This window comes from Pimephales promelas, chromosome 4, assembly GCF_988280905.1.
Source record: "Pimephales promelas chromosome 4, fPimPro1.hap1.1, whole genome shotgun sequence".
Classification (NCBI taxonomy): domain Eukaryota; kingdom Metazoa; phylum Chordata; class Actinopteri; order Cypriniformes; family Leuciscidae; genus Pimephales; species Pimephales promelas.
This window is the reverse complement of record NC_142772.1, coordinates 32,045,803-32,064,117: the sequence shown is the minus strand read 5'-3', so window position 1 is coordinate 32,064,117 and position 18,315 is coordinate 32,045,803. Positions and strand designations below refer to the sequence as shown.

Here is an 18,315-nt window from a genome sequence, read left to right as displayed (position 1 = left end):
CACACCAGTGTTCTATTATACTTCCTCTCGTCATGCTTTCTTTGATTCTGTCATCTATTTTCTCTTCCTTTCTTGCTTTATTTTCCTTTTTTTATCTGGGAGGCCATTTACTTCTCTTTTTCTCAGTCTATTCCTCTCTATTTCAATATATCTGTCACACAGTCACCACACCACGTGTGGCAATAAAAAGAGAAGAACTAGAGAAGGGCTGCGAATACATGTATTTATTGCACATAAAATAAAATAAACAAGAAAAAGCAAAGAGGTTAAAAAAAAAGATCAGATAGAAAAGGGTGCGTTTTGGTACTATCATTCACACTTTTATTATGTCAATTTCTCTCTCTCTCTGTGTGTGTGTGGCTTTTCGCTTTGCTTTATCTTTCTGTTTTCCTTTGGTTGAATTTAGTCTGAGCCCAACATTTGGAACCACTTCTGGTCTGGGGCGTTTAACTCTGAAATGCTCCTTTTCTCTCCAGAACAGGCTGTTCTCTCTCACTCCATTTCCCTCCCTCGCTAGTATACTTTCTGTCTCTCACAAGCACACAGCGCTCTGTTTATGTTGCCCACACAACAGCCTCACTAAACTAGATTGCATGTTTGTTTCTAGTGCAGTCAGTACAGAGAAGTGAGAAGCAGGAGGTTTACAGCGATGTGACTCTGCTGTGCAGTGAGGGTTCACTGTGTTCATGTTTGCTCCATCAGGCCTCGGCACACTGTGGGTGATGAAATGAACAGGGGGGAAAGCAGATGCTTGGGTCTGGAATGCCTTCCGCAGCCTGAAACAATTTTAGGCTGGAGAGGAACGAACAGGCTGAGAAGGCGAACAAGGAGGAATGCGTAATATATGCTGAATGTATACTTTCAGTAAAGCCTATATGTTTGTGTTGCAAGATTATACATACATGTTCTGGTCAAGTGTTACTTTAGTATTATTTTATCTGATATTATAGTATTTATTTTTAATATTTTTGAATTAGCCTTTATTTTTTACAGTTTTTTTAAGTGTTATTTGCCTTTATTTTTACAGTTATTTTTTAAGTGTTATGTGCTTTTTGTATTTTTATTAACTTTTGTTTATATATATATATATATATATATATATATATATATGAAGAGTTCAGATGCAAAAGCCTCTAAATGCCATTTGAAATTTTCTTCTAGAATGGTCATTTTTATCAAGCTTGTATATTTAAGTTCAGTAATTTCACTTAAATAGCAACTAATAGGTAATCGTCATTGCCATTTAAGTGAAATTACTGAACTTAAATATACAAGCTTGATAAAAATGATCATTCTAGAAGAAAATTTCAAATGGCACTTAGAGGCTTTTGCATCTGAACTCTTCATATATATATATATATATATATATATAAGATTTTATTGTTTATATATATATATATATATATATATATATATATATATATATATATATTATTTTAGTATTATTTTATCTGATATTCTAGTATTTATTTTAATATTTTTGAATTAGCCTTTATTTTTTTTACATATTTTAATTTTCATTTAAATAAGTGTTATGTGCTTTTAGTATTTTTATTAGCTTTTGTTTATATATATATAAATATATATGAAGAGTTCAGATGCAAAAGCCTCTAAATGCCATTTGAAATTTTCTTCTTTAATGATGATTTTTATCAAACTTGTATATTTAAGTTCAGTAATTTCACTTAAATAACAATTAATAGGTAATTATCATAGCCATTTAAGTGAAATCACTGAACTTAAATATACAAGCTTGATAAAAATTAACATTCTAGAATAAAATTTCAAATGGCACTTAGAGGCTTTTGCATCTGAACTCTTCATATATATATATATATATATATATATATATATATATATAAAGATAAAATAAAATGCAAACATAAGATAAAAACTACCAGTTAGATGCCAATACACCATGTCATTTGGGTATTAAAATAGCTAAAATTAAAAAAATAATAATTTAAAGCTATATATATATATATATATATATATAAGTATAAAGATAAGTATATATATATATATATATAAGTTTAAATTAAGAGAGTTTTCATCTAATATATGTTTTTTTAATCTTTATTTCAATTATTAATGGTTTTAATAGTTTTAGTTAACAATAACAACCTTGTGTCTTGTTTAAATTCAAATGATTTCTTAGATAATATTAAAATAATAATTCACCTAAAATAGGAATTCTGTTCGCACATATGCCTGCATTAAGTGCAATTACAATTAATGGGGACTGGAGCTTTCAAGCTTTAAAAAAAAACCTGCAAAAGAACCATGAAAGTTATTCATACACGTCTCTGAAGTCATATAGCTTTGTGCGAGTAACAGACAGAAATACAAGTCATTATTCAACGAAAATCTTGCTCTTGCTAAACAAATCAGTTTGGATTGAATTCAGTAATTTTACATTATACATTTTTTACATTTACATTTGAATTAATTCAAAACAGATTAGAATCATTCACATCCCACATTAATTGTAATTGCATGAAAAAAAAAGACCAATAAATTCTTCAATATATATTATTTTGTGTTCCACAGAATAGGTTTAAAGCAACATTAGGGTGAGTAAATGATGAAAGTATTTTAAATTTTTAGGTGAACTGCCCCTTTAAAAGTAACTAGATGAAATGTAAGCTTTATAAAAAAAAAAGCAGCGTCTAAAGTAAAATCGTCTAAAGTAAAACTGAAATTAAACAGGGTAAGTTAAATTCTCAATGACATTAGGCATTGTGCGATTGTGTCAGCTTCGTCAGTGATTAAAACTACAATCGCCTGCTTCTTTTACTTATTTATTAATTTTTAATGCCGGCCACAAAGCGAGATACTAGCTTAGCATACACCCAACACCTCCGCCCGCTTCGCCTGTCGCTTTTGAAATAACAACCCTTTTTCTGCTACACTCAATCACCCACACACATACACACACCCTATGACACACACCAACGAATCTCTCTCTTTCCCCTGCTTGCCTGCTCTCCCTCTCTCCCTATTTCTTGCTCGTTCTCTCTCTTCCATCCACCCCCTCCCCCTCCCGTTCAGCTTCTATAATTCAAATCCTGTCAGCCCTGTTCCAGACTGCTGGCGCCAGCCTCTCTCTCCAGGAAAAAAAAGAGAGAGGGGGAAAAAAAAAAGCAAAGGAAGAAAAAAAGCTCTTTGAGGGACAAAGCCGACAGAGCCACACACACACACACACACACACACAAACTCTCTCTCTCTCAACACACACAGTCTCTGCGCTCGCACACTCACGCGCACACACACACACAGGTCAAAAAGCAGAATGAAGTTTTTTCTTTTTCCTTTTTTTTTAAAGAAGCAGCTGTGGGTGGACTTTTCAGGACCCAATATTTTTCCTCTATTCACTCCCTTCTTTTTCCCTTTTTTTCTCTTTTGTTTTAATCTTTCTCTCTCACTCTATTCCCCACCACTGCTCCCACTCTTTGATCTTCCCACTGCCTTAACTGGTCAATGCAATAAAATCCCACTCTGTGATATTTTCTTAGCTAGTTTTATTGACCTTTTAAAATGAGTTACAACATGAACTTAAGCGAATGTTTTAAACCTGGACTAAACTTCCATTTTTCCATCCACATTTAATATTGTCTAAAGGGCCACTCACACATTATAGGGTTTTGTGTGTGTGTGTGTGTGTGGTCAAAAACGTGAGATGAAAGTCAGTGGAGTGGAAAAAAGTTGAACTTCTTTCAACTTTAATCCACATTTTTAGAACACGGCGTCATGCGTGAGACGCTGCAAAAGACGTGAGATGCGAGTGCAACAGTCAAACACGTCCGTCTACCGTGTTTAGATGGAAAAACGGTAGAAAATTAGTGCTTTGGAATGGGAAAAAACGTGTTCTGTGTGTACGACCCCTAGTTCAGACTTTGGCAGATTTTATGGAGAGAGAAGGGTCCAAAAGTCAAACGCAGGGCCTGCCACAGTTTGTCAGTAGTTAAACTGGGCTAAATATAGCCCACGGGACCAAATCCATCTATTTCAGGTTTTAATGAGCAGTCTAGTCATGTGACGCAAACTGGCAGAAATGACAAGCCCATCATTCACGACTCGTCCACTGACTCAAGTGTTCCCTCACTCCTCATCAGACTCCCACAATCCCTTACTCGCTCACATTTGCATGAGCTCTGACTTTCGTCCTCCATGGCTGTGCGTGACACAAACACACCCTTGTTTACTTTAAAAGTCAAGGGTATCCCAAAAGCTTCTAGTGACTCAGACTGTCCTTGATAACATCCACTGGACATGAAATGCAAACTTGAGGTTGGAAATGCGTGTTGTTCATTCTTTCTGGGACAATAAGTGACTTTGACTACCACTTCTTCTTTCTTTTTATTTATCTGTCCCCACACAGACTGATGCTGAGCGCTGCAGCCGCTTCTGTGGGACAGGATGACCCCTATGTGTCCCTGCTCAGAGACAGAGCTCCCATGAGACACGAGAGAGGATGAATACTTTCTCCTTGCCCCAGCCCACCCCCGTTTTCTCTTCATCGCCTGAACGGAGTCTGAGGCTACCACACTCGCTGACTGCAACGATAATTGGAACATAATGGAACATTTTTGCCGACTGAACTGAACCCTTTACCCCTATCACCTTCTGAACCACTCGCCAAATAAGCCCACATTCCATGGCCTACTGCACGCGTACACACACCTCTCAGCACTGATTGACCACTTTGGTCAGGCATCATACAAGCACATCTCACGCACTCTACCTTCATATTCACACCAAATATGAGAAAGACACACTCTTGCTTATCAGACTTTGTTTCTTAACGTTTTCCTAGCGACTCAAAGAAAGATCACTATATATATATGTATATAAATACATTTATGATATGAACATTGCCCACTCATGTTCAATGTCATCAACCTCCACAGGGATGCTAGAAAGGCTCTGCCAGAGGTGTGAGTTGAAAATCTCGCGGTCAGGGGTCTCCTCCAGACGTTCCCAGTTCACCCCATAGGGGGGGGGGGGACATGTCCCCACCACTTTTTGCAAGGGTCGATTTTGTCCCCACCACTTTTGAAACATCTCGCGGCACAGATGTACCAATACAAATAAAACATCTCCAGTTAACAGCATTCGTTTCATTTGTTTGTTAAATAACAGGCCATCTAGCACTGAAATGTGTTGTCTTCTCTCGGAAACGCGCTTCAATCCGTTGTAGAGATTCGTTCCGGTGAAATAAAAAAAAAAATTCTCAGAAACGTGTCCCTGTTTCTCTGGGTTCTAATCCGCTCTCGTATATTTTTTTTCCCTCATCAAAACATACAACCACTGATAAACATTATTGGTTTTGATGAGGGGGAAAAAAACGAGTGCGGATTTGAATCCCGAACCTCCCGAGTCTCGACACGCTAGGCAAAAATTCTACCACTGGACCATCACTGCACATATGCAAGAAAGGGCGTATATACTCTACTATACTAACAACATATTAGTTCTCATTGTATGAACAATCACACCCAAAGTGCCAACACATTTTTGGTCGGACATCACATCTTTGTGCTCATTTTTATTTATGTACATCAGGAAGCAATGGGACATCGTCTTTCAAAACATGACCTACTCGAAAAGGAAAAAAAGAATGAATGCAAAATGAATGAATGTCCCCAGCACATTTCAAACCAAACTGACGCCCATGGTTCACCCGCACAACCCGTTTGGGCCTACCAGGTCTGTCTAGATTCTTTCCCCACCCCCTGACCCAACTTAATACCAGGTGGTGATCAGTTGACAGCTCCACCCCTCTCTTCACCCAAGTGTCCAACACATTCGGCCTCAAATTAGATGAAACGATAAAAAAATCGATTATTAATCTTTGGCTTATAGGGTACTCTGGTACCATGTACACTTATGAGTATCCTTATGTTCTAACATGGTGTTCGTTATTGACAATCCATGACTAGCACAGAAGTCTAACAACAAACACCCACTCAGGTTCAAATCAGGGGGGCAGTTCCTCCCAATCACGCCTCTCCAGGTGTCTCCATCATTGCCCACATGCGCATTGAAGTCTCCCAGTACTAGAGCCCCATTCAGAACTCCATTCGGGGTCCCCAAGAAGGCTGAATACTCTGAACTGATATTTGGTGCATATGCACAAACAACAGTCAGAGTTTTTCCCCCACAATCTGAAGATGTAGGGAGGCGACCCTCCAACGGCCATCCAACGTAGTGGCACTCAGCAGGGGGCTTGTGAGTATCTCCTTTTGTATCAAATTCTTTATGATTGTGTCATACTGCACAAGATACACAACTATTGCTGTTTTTAAAATATTACTAATGAATTGACATAAAAAGCCACTAAGAGTTGAAGATGTATACAGTACATGACTATGGAAGCGTATCATGACCTCTCCAAGCGTCTCACCAACCAGCCATAGGTGACAGTAGACCAAGCCTCATCTGGCTCCACCCCTGCCCTTAATGCCAATTACCCATCACTGCTGGCTCATTTTGATATCCTACCACTCCCATCTCAAACCAAGGAACAGGGGTCCAAACTCAGCGGCCAAAATTTAGTCCCCCATTACAGTCACTTCATTTGTAAATTGGTTTTTGCATGCGTGTATCCCAGCTGAGCCTCCCCCTGCCCATATCCCTAAAGGACCCAGTCTCAGACTGGTCACTACAGCACTCAGAGAACCCAACAGGGACACCAAATCGCCTCTTTCTGTCTGTCTGTCTGTCTTTGTTTTGTTTTTTGCCACATGGCACAAACAGACACAGAAGAGCGTTTCTCTGTGTTTTCACTAAAAGAGACCACTACAGTGTCCTGTATTTTGTTTTTCATATCTTTCGATCTAATTAACAAAATAAGCTCACACAATTTACATATGAACGCGACTAGAGATGATGGAAAAACATATGGAGAGCAGCAGCTTTTGTTTCTGCTCTGTAAGACAACGCAGAACGTGGCTGTGACTGTGTGTTAGAAATCACAAACGGTGAGAGAACATTGTGCTTGGTACGTTTTTTGTCTTCAAACCAAAGTTGGGTCTTCAGCCAATAAAGCTTAAATCCCGTCTGATTAACAGCACAATGGTTTTCAACATTGATAATAATAAGAAATGAAAGAAAACAAGTTATTTTAAATTGCAATAATATTTCACAATATTATTGTATTTTTAAATCACATAAATGCAACCTTGGTCATTATTTCATCTCACAACATTTCTGAACAGTTGTGTATATACTATATATATATATATATATATATATATATATATATATATGGAAATACTCTTACACTTTAGACGCTGTTAATATGTTCAGATAACCAAAACAAAATCAAATCTACAATACACACATATTCCTTTTAAACGGTCTATTCATGGCCTCCTTTTCATTGAAGCAGGCAAAAATTACTTTTTTTTTTTTAAAGTTGCAACTACAAGTAACATGGAAGTCATTGGAAGTTAAAGCTTTCATTGGCCTTAGAAGTAGCTCATCCAATCAAATTTTAGCAAGTGCATGCTTAAACTAAAACTGTAGTTTACACAATACACTGATTACTGGTGCTATTTTTAAGCTTTCAACATTGCTATTATTATATTACAGGGTCATGGGGTCAAACTGTATTCTTTCATATATTGACATGACGCATCACTTGCAGTGGTGTTCATTTCTGAGTGGTACTAGAAAAATGAATCTATACATCTCTCTTTCATGCACTCACACACACATGCACGCACACATACACACACACACAGGGTCTCTATGTTGACAAGTACCATGTTAGAATATCTCTTTCAATCAAACGGTGCAGCTATCATACTTTCTTATGGACAAATTCAAACACACCACATTGATTGTCCATCAAGTCCCTCAGCCTTGGACAGTCTTGTTTCAGCTGAAGCGCTTACTAATCGAGAAGGCCAAAAACACAGCCGTACCCATCAGCCCCCTCCCACAGCCCCCCCCCCACCCCCCCCCCCCCCCCCCGGACTAACCCACAGGCCTCTCTGTCTGCTGCTGAGCTTTGGAAACAACTGTGCAGTCATAACAGAGTGTGTGCCCAGACTCAACTCATGTTTTTTTGTTGCTTCAAAGGCAATCTGATACATCATCCCTTGAAACAAGCAGACACAGTCACACGCACATGCTTGCCCACATATATATTCACAGTGTGCACAAACAGTGCTTAGATGAAATGTTCAGGATACCACTTTTGTCTTTTGCCAAAATATAAAATCACATAATTAAGAGAAAATCACTTTAGTCCAGAATTATTAAAAGTTTAAAGTGAATAACAAACTGGAGAACAATGGTAAAAATGCACCTTGACCTACATTTTTGACTGCAATAACCGAAATAAACACTGTGGTATCAAGACCAACTTTTATTACTTTTCACACAGATTATCGATTAATGAAGACTGATCTTCAAGCAGTTCCTTGTACAATAAATGACCTCAAAACACATAGAGCATGATTTGTAAACTAATACAGATGGAAATTTTTCTGATGAAGTACACTTGCTTAGTCGATCCCCTGGTACAGCTCTGCACTTGCGATGAGGAGCGCTTGGATATGAGTCACAGTAAAAGAGCTCAAAGACTTGTAGAAAGAATTTTAAAATAGCATGGTTGCTTCAACAATAACAAAAAACCTTTTAAAAACACTTGTTGCAGAACATGCAACAAGCAGCAAAATATTTTGCAGAACTTGAGTTGAAACTGGAACAGGACATATACAAAGCTAGCATAAGTAATCTAACTTTAACAAGCTAATAAAAACATTAAATTTAGAGACAGATTTTAGGCTATGTTATGTGCATGTGACTTTTTTTAAATTAGAATAAAATTGAATGAAATTGGTGAGATTACTTTGTAGAGTGAATTGTAAGTGTACTTTAAAGGGTTGATTTATGCCTTTTACAGGCTTACAGGACTTCCAGAATCTCACAATAATTTTCAGTGTTGAATTGGTTTCCATTGGCTCGAGTTCATTAACTGCAGGTAACTCATATTAGATAAGCTGGTGTGTGTTTCAAAGCCTAGACAGTTTCATTTAAATAAAGCTACCACTCACAATGAGAAAAGATACCACAAGTCTGATGTTCCCCTCTGAGGGAAGGCACCCTGCTGTCTTTCTCTAAAACAGTTTTTTTGTATGTTAGTGTGCTGAGAAAACAAGTGCATTAACGTCCTGTGCATTTTACATTATGAGTAAATATGACATGGAAAAGTACAATTTACTATATAGCCACTTCACTTATAAAGAAAAACTGCATCTAGGGGGCAGTATTTTCACTTACTACCTCATTGGGACTGAATGACATTTTGTTAAAGGAACGCGCAGACTTTTTGGGGCTTTAGCTTATTCACCGTATCCCCAGAGTTAGGTAAGTCCATACATACCCTTTTCATCTACGTGCGTGTCGTAACTCTGTCTGACGCACCCACTGCTAGCCTAGCTTAGCACAAAGACTGGAAGTAAATGGCTCCAGCTAGCATACTGCTCCCAATAAGTGACAAAATAACGCCAACATTTTTTTTGCGTTATTTGTATGTACAAATAACATGGTCATATGAGACACATGCATCTTAACTTGGTACTATATTCTCAGAAGTCGAAGCACTGCTACTTGGGCGGAGTGAGCACCCAAGAAGCCCCATGGTGAGGAGTAGAGAGTTCGCTCAGAGTGTTGCGCTAATCACTCTTCCCAAGTAGCAGTGCTTCGCCTTCTGAGAATATAGACCATTTTGCAAGATGTAAACGACACAGGTCCAGAAACACTTCCTGTTTCAGTTTGTAACTGTTTTCTTTGTTTCATTATTTCACATGTAAAGAAAACATCTTAAAGATATTTGTTTAACTTTTCGATTCAGTTTTATATGTTCTGTTGGTTGTATTTTATCCCAGCTTTTTATGTAGTGTTAAAAAACTGAAACAGGAAGTGCTTCTGGACCAGTGTTGTTTACATCTTGCAAAATGGTCTATAGTATGTCTACGGTTAAAAGAAGCCCGTCTCATATGACCTTGTTTTGTGTACACTGTGAAAATGGAAAATGTTGGTGTTATTTGGCACTTATTGGGAGCAATATTCTAGATGGAGCCATTTACTTCCAGTCTTTCTGCTAAGCTAGGCTAGTGGCAGGTGCGTCAGAAAGAGTTACAACACGCACGGAGATAAAAAGGGTATGTATGGACTTATCTAACTCTGGGGGACACGGTGAATAAGCTAAAGCCCCCAAAAGTTGGCATGTTCCTTTAACAGAATTCACTTTATGTATGACTTTGGCTTAATTCGATAAAACGTAATGTAAAACAAACGTGTCTTTAAACTCATTTCATTTCATTTTTAATTTATTTCGCTACATAGAATTTATAACTAGGGAGGAAATAACAAAAACTTTTAGATAGTACCCAGACAGTGATATTGTATTGGTACAAATGGGAGAAACTGCAACACGCAATATGGCAACCTCAGGGCAGCTCTTGTAATATTTTCTAAATAAAAGACTCAATCAATATTTAAATGTGAGTTTGGCAACAGTTATTTCCCCTATCAAACAGATAGCAGTTGGTCTTGAATGCCCAAAATAGCTACCCGGAGGCACTTTAAATATGGCCGCCGAGTCAACTGACCTTCCAAGGGACTATGATTAAAGGTAGTTATATGATCATTAGTGTATCAATAACATCACCTTCAACAATGAATTCACCGAATTCTCAATGAAGCGGCTTTCTCAATTGGGTCGAAAATTTAGGACACACTCCTTTTGTCTAACGGATGCATTAAACATGTGCAAACGCACTGAAATGTCAGCATTAATCTCTAATGAACAAACCCAAAGACAAACCGCTAGTTTAAACAAAGCGCTTGTAGAAGCAGCATGCTAGGCTTTCTTTTGCCCGCTCCTTCCCTCCCTCCCTCCCCCAGCAAGTCGAACACGTAGGAAGAGAAAGGGAGAGATAGAGCGAAATACTGAGAACGCAGGCACACAAAGGAAGGCGCTAGCTTTCCATCGCTGGCTTACTAATCGGCTCCTTTGTTGTGCTCGATGCATGCCTGTCCCTGTCACATGACCGCGTTTCCATGGCTACCGAGGTCTGAGTAATCATTTGCGCAATGACCTTTATTCCCTTGAGGGAAGAGGAGGGGGAGGTTAGAATGAAAGCAGAGCCAGCAAAAGCAGGGAGAGGGGGAGGGAGGAAGGGAGGGTGGAGAACTGGTGAGCAGCGGAGCGAGGCAGTGGGGACCTAGACAAGAAAAAGAGGAGAAGGAAAAAAGCAAACTGATTTTCTCTTAGCAGCACTGAGCAGAATCCGTTGGGTTTGGTTAGATAACGAACGGAGCGCGCAAAAACAGGCTGAGAGGGAGAGGAGGGAACGAGGGATGCAGCGGCACTAGAAGAGATAGCTAGAGATAGAGATGGGCCAACTGTAGGAAAAGAGGAATGAGCATTGCGCTCAAGCCGCTTGAATGAAAGAACCTTATAAACCCAACGGCAGACTCTCTATGGTCTGACGGTTCCCACGTTGAAGAAAAACATGCTGCCAGCAAAAGCTATTGCAGATCTGATACCAAACCAGCGGTGGATACGGCTTGAGTTTAAGACTAATAGTCTACCAATGACTGCACAAACTCAGCCACGATAATCACTTCTGAAATCTCCCACACATGAACAATATGCCTCAGAGATGAATAATGATAATGGTGGAATACATGCTAAGTGGTTACTGCTGATGAGCACCTTTGTTTACATCTACTCCCCAGTTATGTTGTAGCAGTCACACAGAATGAGCCCGGCACAGATGACACATGCTGACAGTCTGAGCTCAGTCATGTTTGGGTCACTGAGTTTCTCATTTACTCTCTTTTTCGCTTAGTTGTTTCTACTTTACCCTTTTCTGATGAGTATTATGCTAATTCTATTGTGAGAAAATTCAGTTTGCAGCTCTCTTCGCATCACGCACTCACTGATTCAAGAGGACCTACTATTGTTTCTCTGTAGTTTTCATATGTATACAGTATGGAGGGTTCATAAACAGGTTTTAGAAGTGTTCATTTATTCCTAAGAGATCCTAGTTTTTCTTTGAGTGATCATTCCAGTTTCAATAACCTGAATGCTGTAACAATTCAAACTCCTATCTTTAGGGGGCAGTAGTCCACTTTTCTGACAGCTTTCTTAATGGCTTTTTGGGCCGGTGGAAGAGATACTATGATGTTGTAGTATTTTTTGTGAAAATGCTGCCATGAGGGCTGTAGTTTCACTCTGATGTGATAAAGCTTTGTATTCAATTTGTATTTTGCTTTTAGCTTTTAATAGATTTGAAGCCTTACAGTTTAACACAGTTTAACTTTGAAAATGCAAGTTTTCTTAAATTTATCTTCAGAAATAACTAAAACTTGTAAAAAAATTTAAAGATTATCAAAAGACAACTCAACAACTTTTATTGTAAATCAAATTTTGCTCTAGGACACAATATTATTCCCTTTGTTTATTACAACTAGGGTTTTACTCTTAAAGAGTACACACAGAAATGAAAATGTTACCATAATTAACTTATGGCATGACCCCACTGACTTTCATTGTATGGACAATACAAATTATTCAAATTATCTTTTGTGTTCTGCAGGAGAAAGTCATGCAGATTTGATGTGACACAATGGTTAGTAAATGATGGTTTTACTTTTTTAGTAAACTATCCCTTTAAGGGAGTCAGTCATAAGTTAGTTTATCCAGCCCATTCTCATCCTTTAGCGCCACATAGAACGCTATATAAGGCGTCATAAATCCTTTAGCGTAATATGAGACTACCCTACCCTACCCTACCCCACACCTAAACCCAACCATCACTGCGCGTGTTATATTAACGATAACGGGTGCCATGTGCGTAGTATAGCGCTGTTTTGTCATATAGCGTTCTATGTGACGCTAAAGGATGAGAATGCGTTGGTTTATCCTATTAAGGCAAAGGCACTTTGTTGTCCCATGTAGAGTTTTGTAATACGAAGGCACTTTGTTGTCCCATGTAGAGTTTTGACTGCTGATAGTAAGCACACCATTGTGCCGTTCAGCCTTCGGCAAGGACATATTTTCTAAGATTATAGAAACATAAGGATTCACCATGCAGACCCCAAGAGATGAATAGCACCTTCTTTGAACACCATTCAGGCACACTATGGAAAAACATACACACACACACTTTCTGTTTTGCTCTCTATCATGCTCCTTGACAAACACATGCTCATTTTCTCCAAACACACAAGCATCCACTCTCTTCCATACAAATCACACAGACAGATAGACAGACAGACAGACACACACACACACCTCTACACAGACTCTGCCTATCTAAAAAGACACGCCAGCCAGCTGGGACACACAGTAAAAGAGAGAGAGAGAGAGAGAGAGAGAGAGAGAGAGAGAGAAGGAGGGGAGAATATTGGGCAGGAAGTAGCACGGTTGGGTGTTTGATGGGGTCGGCAAGACCGTTAATCACAGAAATGGTTCTGTTAGCCATGACAGCTGAATCCACGGCAAAACACACAGGACGGCGCTAGCTCATGCATGACGTCATCCTTCCTTCCAGATCCCCTGAATTAATATTCCAATAAGAGTAGAGAAGGGCTGGCTGAAGGTTGAGATGACATCCCTCCATGCATTACTCACGTTTCACCACATGACCTGGGCAACCCAGCACTCACATGGCTAAGAGTGCAACGCAGTGACAGGCTTTTCATTTCCAGTATCTAATATAGACTCTACTGAAGTGTTATATGTAGTGGTAAGATGCATCTTTATAGCTATCAGTATTGATTAGTAGCTTTTTCAGTGCATAGTATATGCAAGCCTTCTGTTATGACCACTACTAATTCACCAGGGAGACTTGATTAATAATTTTTCCTAGTTATAACCACACCTCCTCATTCATCCATGAAGGTCTGAATAAGGAACCATTCATTTACATTGTTGAGGGTAAGCTCACCTGAAGGCCACCCCTCCTCCATCACATTTGCTGTGTTTCACCCGTCCATGCTGCCCCTGCAGCTGTCGACCCCCTCTGACCTCTTGGTCCAATCAATAGCTCTCCTCTCAGGCCTTCTGCTGGAAGGTAATTGCTAGTCTAAGTTACCTCACCTAGACATAAGAAAAACAGGAGAGATGAATATTTATAAGAAGTACAAGTACATTAGTGAAATAGTATATGAAATAGTATATATACTATAAAGTGTATAGTATATTACTGATTAAAGGGTTAGTTCACCCAAAAATGAAAATTCTGTCAGTATTTACTCACCCTCAAGTTGTTCCAAACCTCTATGTGTTTATTTGTTCTGCTGAACACAAAGGAAGATATTTGGAAGAATGTTTTAGTCAAACAGATCTCATTCCCCATTGACTACCATAGTGTGTATTTTTTCCTACTATGGTAGTCAATGGGGAATGAGATTTGTTTGATTAAAACATTCTTCCAAATATCTTTCTTTGTGTTCAGCAGAACAAATAAACACATAGAGGTTTGGAACAACTTGAGGCTGAGTAAATGATGAAAGAATTTTCGTTTTTGGGTGAACCATCCCTTTAATATAATACTGTATATATTTTAACTTTATATATGTTTTTGCTTATACTAATACTTGTAATCAGGAAGGAAACATACTTTGATCAAAGTAATGACAAATAATGGCATTAATAGTGCTACAAAGAAATTAAATTTGAAATAAAAGTTATTAAAAAAATTTGTTTCCACAATAATATTAAGTAGCATAACTGTTTTCATCTTTGATAATGACAGTGGTGGACAAGAAGTACACATATCAGGTACTTAAAAAGTACAGATACCATATAATATTCTTCCAGTAAAAGTACTCCTTTTTAATTTTATTCGAGTAAAAGTATAAAAGCACAGACAAATGACCACAAAAATTACCAAAACTTGTCATACACTGATAATTGTAATGCTAATTGATGATTGATAATGATCATTGATCATTGATAATGATAATTTAATTCCAAAATAACAAGATATACAATAGCTAGTATATAAAAAAATGAGGAAGAACAAAATGTGTGTAAATGTGTGTTGACACATAAATGTACAGTATAGAAACAGATTGTGTAAAATGTGTTAAATTTTAAGAAAAATGGCATGCAAACATACTAGTTTTTACATCATTTGAAACTGCTATGGCAGCAGAGGGTACATTCATTCAAATGAGCTGGCATTCATTTTCATGTTTTAAAATTATGTTTAGTTTAAACCTAAAACCTACACTATTATACACCAATGTATTTGTATTACACACAAAAAATATCCACTTTCAAGCATTTCATACAATGGGGTTAAACAACTCGCACTTTACGTAAAAATAAATAAATAAAAAGACCCGACAGTCATGACCTAAATATGATTTCCTTTTACAATAGGCCAATTTCACAAAATGGCGACCGAGACCGGAAGTAGGGTAGCGAGACTTCCGGTCACGCCGCTGCCAGCTATGATCGCCATTTATTCTCAAAATGGACTGTGAACAGCTTGTTTTCTTTTACTGTCTATGGTTTTCTCTCTCAGTCATTAATATATCCAAGGGTAGGCAAGTTCAGTCCTAGAGAGCAGAATGCAGAATTTAGTTCCAACCCTACTCAAACACACCTGAAGAAGCTAATCAAGGATTACTAAGGCTATGGGCAGGATAGGGTTTTTTTCAGTGTTGAAGCCAAACTCTGCAGGACAGCGCCTCTCCAGGACCTTGCCAACCCCTGATATATCTGACAAAAGTAAGAATAGCAGATGTCCGTTTTGTTGATAGTTTTCAGGGAGCTGTGAAAAGATCAAAATTGGACAAAGGTTACAAATTCTTGTTGTTTGCCTAAATAAAAAAAGTTTCATTCATTCCATTCACCCTAACCCTAACGAGACTTGAACAGATTTCTACAACGCATGCATGAGAATTGCAATCTCCTTCAACTACTTCAGTTCAATTCTCGCGCGTGCGTCGTGGAAATCTTATGAAGTCGTTTCAGGCCTACAAGGAAGAAAAGGAATAGTCAAATAAAGTCGTTATTTTTGTTTGCTTTTTCGCACAAAAATTATTCTCGTTGCTTGATAAACTTATAGTGCCACTGTTGTCACATGGAATATTTAAACATTTTCTTCATTGACTTTCTGGGCCGTCAAGTTTCAATCCCTTAGGCAGCCTATGGAGCAGTGATCCAGCTCTCAAATTTAATCAAAAATATCTTCATTTGTGTTCCGAAGATAAACGAAGGTCTTACAGGATTGGTACAGCATGGGGGTGAGTAATTAATGACTTAATTTTCATTTTTGGGTGAACTAACCTTTAACTTCTCCCCAGTTGTTCCATGAAACCCTGTAAAACACGGAAAGCCATGAAGTGATAAGAGTTGTTTCTACTTTGAGTTGAAAAGGTACGCAATAGTCTCGGCATTATTTTGTCGCCCGACTGCAACTCCTAGTGCTTTCACTGGAAGAGTTTACCCTACTTCCGGTCTTGGCAGCCATTTTTGTGAAATAGGCCTAATATAGATTGTAAAATTCTGCATCAGTCGTGAGAGCACTCAAATATTCTATAGGATCTCCTGTTCTTGGCTCATTTTGAGTCAGACTAGTGAACATTTTGAGTCAGACTTGCTCTGACCAGATCATTTAAATCCCTGTGTTGCTGACTCAAGAGCAAAATCCGAATCAGATCAGTCCAAGTCACGAATGAATCATTCAATGCAATTTACAAAACGATTTAATAGGGTCATTGGAAAGAATCCATTCATTCACGAATCCAACACCGCTATCGCTTCTCGGAGCGATAGAGTAAAAAGTACGATATTGTGCTTTGGAATGTAGTGAAGTAAAGGTTTACTCAGATAAAGTAAATATACTTGAAAAATACTTTGTTACTGTAACTGAACATTTATAAAAAATGGTTTCTGAAGGATCATATGACACTGAAGACTGGATTAAAGAAGTAAATCACATTTGAATAATATTGCACAATATTCTGTTTTTTTATATCAAATAAATGCAGCCTAAACACTCACACACATATATATGCATACACTCACAGATCGGTCTGTTGGACAAGTTGCTCTTTGACAACAGACAAGGTCACAAGCATAACAAACACAATATCCTTGACTCAGGGGATCCACTTTGAAGGCCTATGGGGAGCTGAGGAAACGTAATTGATTATGTGGGTTTGTGTTCATGAGAGGAAAAAAAACTTTGTAAAACCATACTTTGTATGTAAAGAGAGAGACAGATCTTATTCTGTGCCCTATGCTTTTTGGTTTAAAAACAGAGCCTCCATTGTGTCACCACAGCCTCTGGCAAGAGTTGGAGCTCAAGTCTAAGACTGACAATGAAAGGGCCTTAGAACCGTTATGAAGTTCGAGCTGTAGTTTTGTGAAAGTGTTCGTGCCTCCGCATGTGCGGGGGGGAGGTGGTGGGGTTGGTTCAGACACCAGTGCTACATGATTCACTCCACAAGACATCTGGCAAAACTGAGCAATTTGGCTGTGTATGTCTGGTTTCCCAGCAACTCACTCCCGAGTCCCAGCTCAAGAAGCCACAGCTAAAGGAGGAGGTGAAGGACGCTTTTGGATTTACTCCAGGAAGGTCACAGAGTGGAACTGGTCCTGAGATAGAAACACTCTTTATTATCTAAATTTAATTGAGGTTGAGGCTGTATCTGACAATATCAAGCCAATCTTATTATTTGTATTTTCTATTGAGATAAATCCCTACCATACAAAACTAACCGAATATCACTGACAACAAATGCCGGTTACCAGCCTTGCTGGTCTTTCCACCAGACGTCCTCTTCCTTCCTTGCTTGTGGCATTGTTGGATATCAGCAAACATCTGTGTTTGAACAAGTGTTTTGTAAAGTTCAGACAACCAACAGTCACAAACATTTTGTTTCACCAGTGGTCTAGGTGCAGGAAGTCTGCAGGTGTGATTGTTATAAGAATGATTGGCAGGATGACATTAACATGCTCCTTCCAAACTCTTCCCATTAAAGTTAACCATTTGCCTTTATGATGATCAAAAATAATAATACGATTTTCTGATCCTTTGTAAGATAAATTAACACAATTTTTCAGGAAGGAAGCAATAAACTGATTAAAGGGGTGGTTTACTGCTTTTTTTTCTTTGCATGATTGTGTTTATGGGGTGCAATATAACATGTATTGAGCCGCAGAAATATGGTCATGCCCTTTTTTGCATATTCCAGAGGGAGGGTTGATGCAAATGTATGGGTTAGTTACGTATAAAACCCGTTGTAGTCCCATTCGAGTCGTTTGTG

General features: G+C 38.3%; 1 long non-coding RNA gene across 1 annotated transcript in view; it reads right to left on the bottom strand.

The window, feature by feature from the left end:
* The window catches only part of LOC120469747 (uncharacterized), a 114,394-nt gene that overhangs the window by 29,147 nt on the left and 66,932 nt on the right, over positions 1–18,315 (bottom strand). Inside the window, exon 3 of the long non-coding RNA XR_005620431.2 lies at positions 13,977–14,128. This is a non-coding gene — a long non-coding RNA (uncharacterized LOC120469747). The remainder of the gene's footprint in view (positions 1–13,976; positions 14,129–18,315) is intronic.